The 9,194-nt window shown below is 34.0% G+C and overlaps 1 pseudogene; it reads left to right on the forward strand.

Moving 5' to 3' along the window:
• The first annotated feature begins 4,177 nt into the window (after positions 1-4,177).
• Positions 4,178-5,239, forward strand: LOC125419354 (photosystem II protein D1-like; annotated as a pseudogene).
• The last annotated feature ends 3,955 nt before the right edge of the window (positions 5,240-9,194 follow it).

Below are 9,194 nucleotides of genomic sequence, written 5' to 3' on the forward strand. Positions count from 1 at the left end.
CTCAACAACTAGATTAGAGTGCAGAGTTCAAAAAGATTCCAAAAGAGACAGACAAAAGGGGGGTTAGAGACCACTCAATAAATGAAATGCTTAAAAGGTTTCCTTGAGTTATTTAAGAGTTATCCAACTTGAGTTATGAGGGTGCAAATTGTAAATATAATTAACTTTTTTTCATGGGGGAAAGAATAAATATTTAAATCATAGTCTAGTTGATTTGATGATTTTATGGATATATTTGACCTTATCATTCTATACATATATATAATTTCCAATTTCCTTGGGCCGTACGAGGAGAAAACTTCTTATACATTTCTTTGGGGGGGGGGGGGGGGGTATTGTTCATCTATCCCAATGAGCCATTTATCGAATCATTGTAATTGATGTTCGATCCAGAAGAGAAGGAAAAGATCTTCAGAAAATGGGTTTTTATGACCCGATAAGGAATCAAACCTATTTAATGTTTATGCTATTCTATATTTCCTTGAAAAAGGCACCTAGCCTACAGGAACTGTTCATGATATTTCAAAGAAAGCGGGGGCTTTTATGGAACTTAACCTTAATCACCAAGCAACAGTCAATTAATGAAATATATCAAAATGAAATATATAAACAAAGAAGGTGGAGATCACTTGTAGAGAGTTTTGTATAGTCTTTTCTCTACTATTCTCTTTTAATTTGTTATTCTTACTTTCGATTTTGGGTATTACCATCAATGGTAATGGGGGTTAGTTGGATTTCTATGAACAAATAACAAGGGGGATTAACCTTTTTTCTTTTGCTTATATTGATTGATTGACTAAATTCGAGCCTTTTTCTACTTCTTCTTGTTTTTTTTTTTCTTTATTACTTTTCTCTTACATCTACATCCCTTATTTGTCTATATATCGATTAGCTATGTAGTGCCAATGCAACAAAAGTCCTTGTTTTTTTTTTTTTTTTTTTTTTTAATTTACAATATTTTAATTTTTTCTAACTCTCTATTGTACTCTTTTCTCAAATACTCATATTGACAATAGCGTATCAAATAAATATAATTCGGTCATAGATAAATGGATCTATTTTTTTCCATGCCATAGATTTGATTTCATTCAAGGAATGGGCTTATTGGATTTTCTGTAATACAAGAAATATATATATTTTTTTTTGTATGATACAATTTGTTTTGCCATTTCAATGTTGTGATTACGTTGTGCAATTCAACTTCTTTATTTATTTTATTGGGATTCTGATAGTACCTACACATTCTAATTTTTTTATTTGGGTTGCTAACTCAATGGTAGAGTACTCGGCTTTTAAGTGTGGCTAGCATCTTTTTCACATTTATATGAAGCAATGGATTCGTCCATACCATCGGTAGAGTTTGTAAGACCACGATTGATCCTGAAAGGAATGAATGGAACAAGTAGCATGTCGTCAATGGAGAATTATGAGAATATTTCATTCTTTCTGGATATGTCCAAAACCTTGTTTAAATTGTTTGAATTCTTGGTGTGGCAAGAAAAAGGAAATTGGAAAATCAATTTCAAGTCGGGTAGAGTGAATAAATGGACAGAGCCTAACTGTGGCCCCAATTATAAGGAAACAAAGAGTAACGAGCTTTTGGTCTTCATTTTTGAATGATTATCCAAACGATTACCCAAACTAATTAGACGTTAAAAATATATTAGTTCTTGATGCGGGAAAGGCTTTTCCATGAGGGATTATCCATTTTTTATGAGTCCTACCTATTAGGTATTTTCCATTATGAGGTGGAGATAAATGTGTAGAAGAAGGTAGTATATTGATGTAGAGTTTTTTTTTTTTTCCTCAAAATCAAAAGAGTGATTGGACTGTAAAAATAAAGGATTTCTAACCATCTTGTTATCTTAGACTGAACATAAACCACTTAGATGAAAAAAAAGAGGATAGAGAGTCTGCCGATGGTCTTACCTTTTTCCGAGGTATCTATTTTTTTCATACTATGATACCTTGTTTTGATTGTATTGTACTATGTATCATTCGATAATCGAATAAAACCCTTATCTCTAGTTCAGATCAAATTTCAAATAGAAGAATTTCAAGGACATTTCTAACTAGATAGATCTCAGAAACACGATCTCCTATACCCACTTATCTTTCAGGAGTATATTTATGCATTTGCTCATGATCATGGTTTAAATGGATTGAGTTTGCTGGAAAATGTAGGTTATGACAATAAATCTAGCTTGCTAATTGTAAAATGTTTAATACTTGAATGTATCACCAAAATCATTTGAGTATTTTTTGCTAATGATTGTGATCAAAATAAATGTTTTGGGTACAACAAGAATTTGTATATTTGAGGGATTTGCTGTCATTGTGGAAATTCCATTTTCCTTAGGATTCCTATGATTAGTATCTTCGAGGTCAGAAATCATAAAATATTCTAATTTACGATCAATTCATTCAATATTTCCATTTTTAGAGGACAAATTCCCACATTTAAATTATGTATCAGATGTCTGAATATCCTACCTCATTCTTCTGGAAATCTTGATTCAAACCCTTCGCTATTGGGTGAAAGATGCCCCTTCTTTGCATTTATTATGGCTTTTTCTTCACGAGAATTATAATTGGAATAGTTTTATTACTCCAAAAAGATCTATTTCTTCTTTTTTTGAAAAGTAATTCAAGATTTTTCTTGTTCCTATATAATTCTCATGTTTATGAATGCGAATCCATCTTACTTTTCTCCGTAACAGATCTTCTCATTTATGATTAACATCTTCGGGGGTATTTTTTGAGCGCATTTATTTCTATGGAAAAATATAACATCCTGTACAAGAAGCCTTTTCAAATGATTTTCCAGCAGTCTTATGGTTCTTCACGGAGCCTTTCATGCATTACGTTAGATATCAAGGAAAATTGATTTTAGTCTCAAAAGATATGCCTCTTCTAATGAATAAATGGAAATATATTCTTGTCCTTTTATGGCAATGTCATTTTCATGTGTGGGCTCAACCAGAAAGGATCTATATAAACTAATTAGGCAACCATTCTTTTGACTTTTTAGGCTATCTTTTAAGTGTACGACTAAATCTTTCAGTGGTACGGAGTCAAATACTAGAAAATTCATTTATAATGGATAATGCTATAAAGAAGGTTGATACATTAGTTCCAATTAGCCCAATGATTGGATCATTTGCTAAAATAAAATTTTGTAATGCATTAGGACATCCTAATAGTAAGTCGACCTAGGTCGATTCATCAGATTTTGAGATTATCGACCGATTTGTCTGTATATGCAGACATCTTTCTCATTATTTCAGCGGATCCTTCAAAAAAAAAAAAGAGTTTGTATTGAATAAAATATATACTTGGACTTTCTTGTCTTAAAACTTAGGCTCGTAGACACAAAAGTACTGTATGGGTTTTTTTAAAAATATTAGGTTTGGAATTATTAGAAAAGTTCTTTATGTAGGAATAATGGGTTCTTTCTTTGATTTTTCCAAGAACTTATTCGACTTTTTGAAGGTTATATAGAGGGTACATTTTGTATGTGGATATTGTTTGCATCAATGATCTAGTCAATCACGAATGATTGGCTGTTCGACCATGGAAATGACATTGTCCTTAAATGTTGAAGAGATAACAAAAAATTTATTTAGTCATCTATTATGAAATGTTTATGCAGTAAGAGTAAGGGTTGATCAACTGAATATTCAACTTTCTTAGAGGCTTGTCTATGGATGGAGCTAGATTTTAGATGTATATATAGGGAAATATGTGTGCAATGAAAAATGCAAGCACAGTTTGGGGAGAGATTTTTACCTAGTTTTTTATTTTCTAATTCTACAAAGTAAATTATCTACTCCATTCGGCTAGTTCTGGGTTCGAGTCCTGGGCAACCCATTCTAGTTATTCTATCGAAATCATATGTATTTTAATCAAATATGAATTTTAATCCAAAATTTGTTCCTTATTTATTTTTATTTTATTTTTATTCAATTTATTTATTCAGTTTATTCAAAAAAAAAAAAAAGGATGAATGTAGATAGATAAAAACCTCGATATATCTATGGATGTTGAATATTGGTTGACATGGGTATATAAGTCATGTTATATTGTTGAAAAACAAGCCCTCGATTATCTATTTATAGAAAATTCATGTGCTTAGGAGTCCATGATGATTAATAATTTAATAAAGCAAGATTTTACCATGACTGTAATTTTAGAGAGATGCGAAAGCGAAAGCCTATGGAGTCACTTCTGTAACTGGATAACTAGCACTGAAAATCATTTTTACATTGGATGGTTTGGTGTTTTGATGATCCCTGCCTTATTAACCATAACTTCTGTATTTATTATCGCTTTCATTGCTGCCCCTCCAGTAGATATTGATGGTATTTGTGAACCTGTTTCTGGATCTCTACTTTATGGAAACAATATTATTTATGGTGACATTATTCCTACTATTGCAGTGATAGGATCGCATTTTTACTTGATATAAGAAGCGGCTTCCGTTGATGAATGGTTATACAATGGTGGTCCTTATGAGCTAATTGTTCTACACTTTTTACTTGGTGTAGCTTATTATATGGGTCGTGAGTGGGAACTTAGTTTACGTCTGGGTATGTGCCCTTGGATTGCTATTGCATATTCAGCTCTTGTTGTAGCTGCTACTGCTGTTTTCTTGATCTATCCAATTGGTCAAGGAAGCTTTTTTGACGGTATGCCTCTAGGAATCTCTAGTACTTTCAACTTCATGATTGTATTCCAAGCTGAGCACAACATCCTTATGCACCCATTTCATATGTTAAGAGTAGCTAGTGTGTTTGGCGGCTTCCTATTTAGTGCTGTGCATGGTTCCTTGGTAACTTCTAGTTTGATCAGGGAAACCACAGAAAATGAATCTGCTAATGAAGGATATAGATTTGGTCAAAAGGAAGAAACCTACAATGTCAAAGCTGCTCATGGTTATTTTGGATGATTGATCTTCCAATATGCTAGTTTCAACAACTCTCGCTCTTTACACTTCTTCCTAGCTACTTGGCCTGTAGTAGGTATTTGGTTCATTACTTTAGGTATTAGCACTACAGCTTTTTACTTAAATAGTTTCAATTTCAACCAATTTGTAGTTGATAGTCAAGGTCGTGTAATTAATATCTGGGTTGATATTATCAACCGTGCTAACTTAGGTACGGAAGTTATGCATGAACATAATGCTCATAACTTCTCCCTAGATCGAGCTGCGGTCAAAGTTCCATCTACAAACGGATAAGACTTTGGTATTAGTGTATACTGAGTTATTGAACATAAAGGAGCAATAATCAATTTCTTGTTCTAGCAACAAGTTTGGCATTGCTCCTTCAGGAGTTTTTTTAATTAGATTTTTTTCTTTACCATAGTGCCCGATTTGTCTTGATTTTCGATTTGTGAACAAGAAGGAAAATGGAACTATTGGATTTTTTTTTTACTTGCCCCCGGATACATGTCCTTTGGACCCTTTGCCTAGCTGCCACCGATGGAAGCAAGCTAGCCCCCTATGGAGGGTAGATTGGTGTCTTGATCGGGTGTAATGCCCCCTTTTCATCAAAATGCCTACCTTAATGAATCACAAGAGTTGTGATTCGGAATGAACCTTTCTCGATGGAGGAAAAGAATAACGATGGGTTTCTATGGAGCATCCAGGAACAAGAAGATTCAATTGGACAATGAATTCTTACGTGGTCCAAGGATATCAAAGGTCCACTTCCACGATTCCATCTATATCGAATCTTAATACCAGAATAGCTTATATAGTCATGATTCAATTCAAGTCCACTTACTTTTGATTGATTAACATAAGGAAAAGAAATAAGGATAGTCATCTATCACCTTGAGCAAAGCCTGGTTTGGGATCGAGCCCTTCCTAAGGATCATGGGTCACGAGATTCGAATTAGTTCAAATCAAATACAGCTGGGCCCATATGTTTAGCATAGGAAATTCTTAAAAAATCATATCCCTAGCATGGGCTATTTTATAGAATAATGTTTCCTAAGCCCATAGAATAGTAATTTGCAAGGAATTTTATCCGATTGGGTTTGAGGAGGACTAGTAGATTCGATGGAAGTGCATTGGGGAAAGGGCCTAGCTGTAAAAGAATACCCCCATTAAAGTACCAAGTTCCATAAGCAAGCTATTTTTCTAGGGATCTCCATTAAGGAGCATCAAACTCTAATGAAAGATCTATTCCCGTTAGGAACAGGTAATAAATTTCAAGCCATAAAAAGGAATCTCCTACTGAACGATAGGAAAGTGAGTTCTTCCAGTTGGCATTCATTAGGGTAGGAGTACCTGGTTGATCACCCAACAAAATAGTTTTTTAAAAAATGACTCAGCTTATGCATCCAGTATTTACACACTTCGAGGTGTAAATCACTTGAAAAGAGATGAAGGAATCTTATCTCACCATGTATCTTAGTGAAAGCACCTCCCCTTATCTTTATCCAGCTTTTCCATCCCCTGGTTCTATATTTTAGAGCTACTTCATACCTCGGACCCTATAGAAAAAGGAGCACAATTACATCAATCCTCTTCTTATAGTTAAATGTGCAGTCGAAGTCAAGGAAGCAATCTCATCAATGTGAGAGAAAGAAGCTTAACGTGTTTTCCCCTTCAAATGTCTATGCTATGGCTATCTCTACTCATGAGTAAGATACTATGTCCTAACTAAGCTGTAGTCCCATAATGCTCATGAATCCTGAACCCTTGCTATTGATTTTAAATTGACCTAAGAAGCTATTCCCACTCATTGCTTCGAACAATACAAGAGAGCAATTGACGGAACTAGCAAGCATTGTGATGTGATTCCGCCCGAGCTCGATCCACCGATAACCCGCTGGGGTGCTGACTTGACACAGATGAAGACTAGGCCAATCACAAGAGCTCCAATTAAGAGATTTAAGGACAACCTGGGAGTATTTATATAGGGGGTAATCAATCTCAACAGAGCTTGTCCATACTTGAAGATACAAAGCCTATTCTAAGCATCCAAGTGGTGGAAGCCAATACGGACCCGGGTGATGGTTTTGGTACATTTTTGGAGTCCGGGAAGCATGACATGGTTCCAATGCTTTATGGGTTCAATACATGTGCCTAATAGGTAATGGAATCAAGTTAAAGCAGCCTCAAATGCAATCAAACAGGTCTTGTACGGACAGCATCAACAATTTGGATTAATTTGCTGTATTGCTTGCTGGCTTTACTGTAATATACTGTATTAGCCTTTTCTTATTTTTCCAAGCATGGGGACTTCATATTCAGCTTATTTCACATCCTAAGAAGAATCTCGAAGCTGATTTGAAGCTCAAAGAGGTCAACGATTGATCAAAGTCAACTTGATCAAAAGGCTAGCATTTTTAGTTTCCTAATTTGTTTTTACTTTTTGTTTTAGGAAACTATCATTATTTTTTGGCTTTTCTTTATTTGTTTTCTGGACAAATAACTTTAGGAAGGTTTTTATTTTATTCTTTCCATTTTAAATTAATTAATTCCTAATTTAATATAAAGGAATTAATTAATCAAAATTAGATTAGGAAAGGAAGTATAGTTTCGGCCAAAATTGTTTTAGCTTGACTTATTGATGCGAATCCACCCGAGATAGCTCGACCAACAACCCGCTGGGGTGCTGACCCATTACAAATGAAGGTGGGGCCGATCACTAGGGCCCAAGCCAAGAAGTTCAAGGACAATCTTGCTGTCTTCATACAAGGAATAAGTCATAGTCAAGAGGGGTTGGCCATATCTAAAGAACAAAGGCCTGTTTTACTCATACAAGCAATAGAAGCCAAAACGGGGTCGGGTGACGTTTTTGGTAACAATAAAGAGGCCGGGTTGTATGAATTGGAACCCCATCTTTATGGGTTTAATTTATATGGAGGATGAGTCATAGAAACCAGCCAAAGCAGCTTCAAAGCCGACCAACAAGGAGGTTTGCGCACAAGGAGAAGGAAAGGCCGGATTTGCTGTATTCTTCGCGGGCTTTACTGTATTTTACTGTATTAGCCTTTTCTCTTACTTCCAAGCAAGGGCAACGTGAGGAACTTCACAATAAGCTTATTTGGCATCCTACAAAGCATATTGAAGCTGATTTGGAGCTCACTTGGATCAAAGAATTGGTCAAAGTCAATGTAGTCAAAAAAGCTAGTATTTTAGTTTCCTAATTTTATTCTACTTTTTGTTTTAGGAAACTACCATTATTTTTAGTTTCTATTTATTTATTTTCTGGACAAATAAGATTAGGAAAGTTATTATTTTATTATTTTCTTTGTAAATTAATTAATTCCTTATTCAAAATAAAGGAATTAATTAATCCAAATTAGATTAGGAAAAGGAAAGTTTCAGCCAAGGTAGAATTCTCCATTGAGTGGCCGGTTTTTCCTAGGGTTTTTAGGGTTTATTTTGTTTCTTTTAAAGGCTTATTTTTCATTAATAAGATAACTTTAAAACTTTGATTTGATTAAAAGAATACTTGTGAGATTAATTATCTCTTTGTTCTTTGAGAACACCTAAAACACCATTAGAGAATTGGTTGTTTTAGTTTGACTTATCAATAGGTTTTCCATCCCCTATTGTGGCGTCTACATTATACCAAGGTTTCTAACCACAGGTTGGATAGGGGTTGAGGTCCATCCCATTAGAACTTGAACTTAATTAAAGATCCGGGCTAATATAATACGGGTTTAGGAGCAGGTCGTCCTAGGTTCGTATCATTTGGTATCAGAGCTAAGTTTTGTTCAGGTTTGATCTATCTTTATTTGCTTTATTTGTTTTTGTTTTATTCTGCAATTTTAGCATTAGGTTAAGGTTGCATCCATCCTATACACGTTCAGCATCTTAAAAAAAAAAATTAAATAAATATTCATTCCTAGTTGAATTAGGATTTCCTAGTTTTATCGTATTTTTGTTTCCTAGTTTGTTGGTTCTCTTTTATCATTGTTCTTGTTAATTTGGTTTTTGTTGATTTTTCTTTGCTGTTTTAGTCTTAAATATTTGCATTCATATATTAAATAAAAAAAAAAGAGAAGAAGTTTGCGGCATCATTTAAAAAAAAAAAGAAAAAAAAAAAAACTGCACATTGTGTTTATTTGGAGGTCACGGTTTGGTGTTTGTTTTGGAGTTGGAATTGCAGTTTTGGTAATTATTCTTGCTACTGCAGTTGTTTGTGTTCTGTGAGTGAAAAAAAAAAAAAAAA

Source organism: Ziziphus jujuba, chromosome 11, assembly GCF_031755915.1.
Source record: "Ziziphus jujuba cultivar Dongzao chromosome 11, ASM3175591v1".
Lineage (NCBI taxonomy): Eukaryota > Viridiplantae > Streptophyta > Magnoliopsida > Rosales > Rhamnaceae > Ziziphus > Ziziphus jujuba.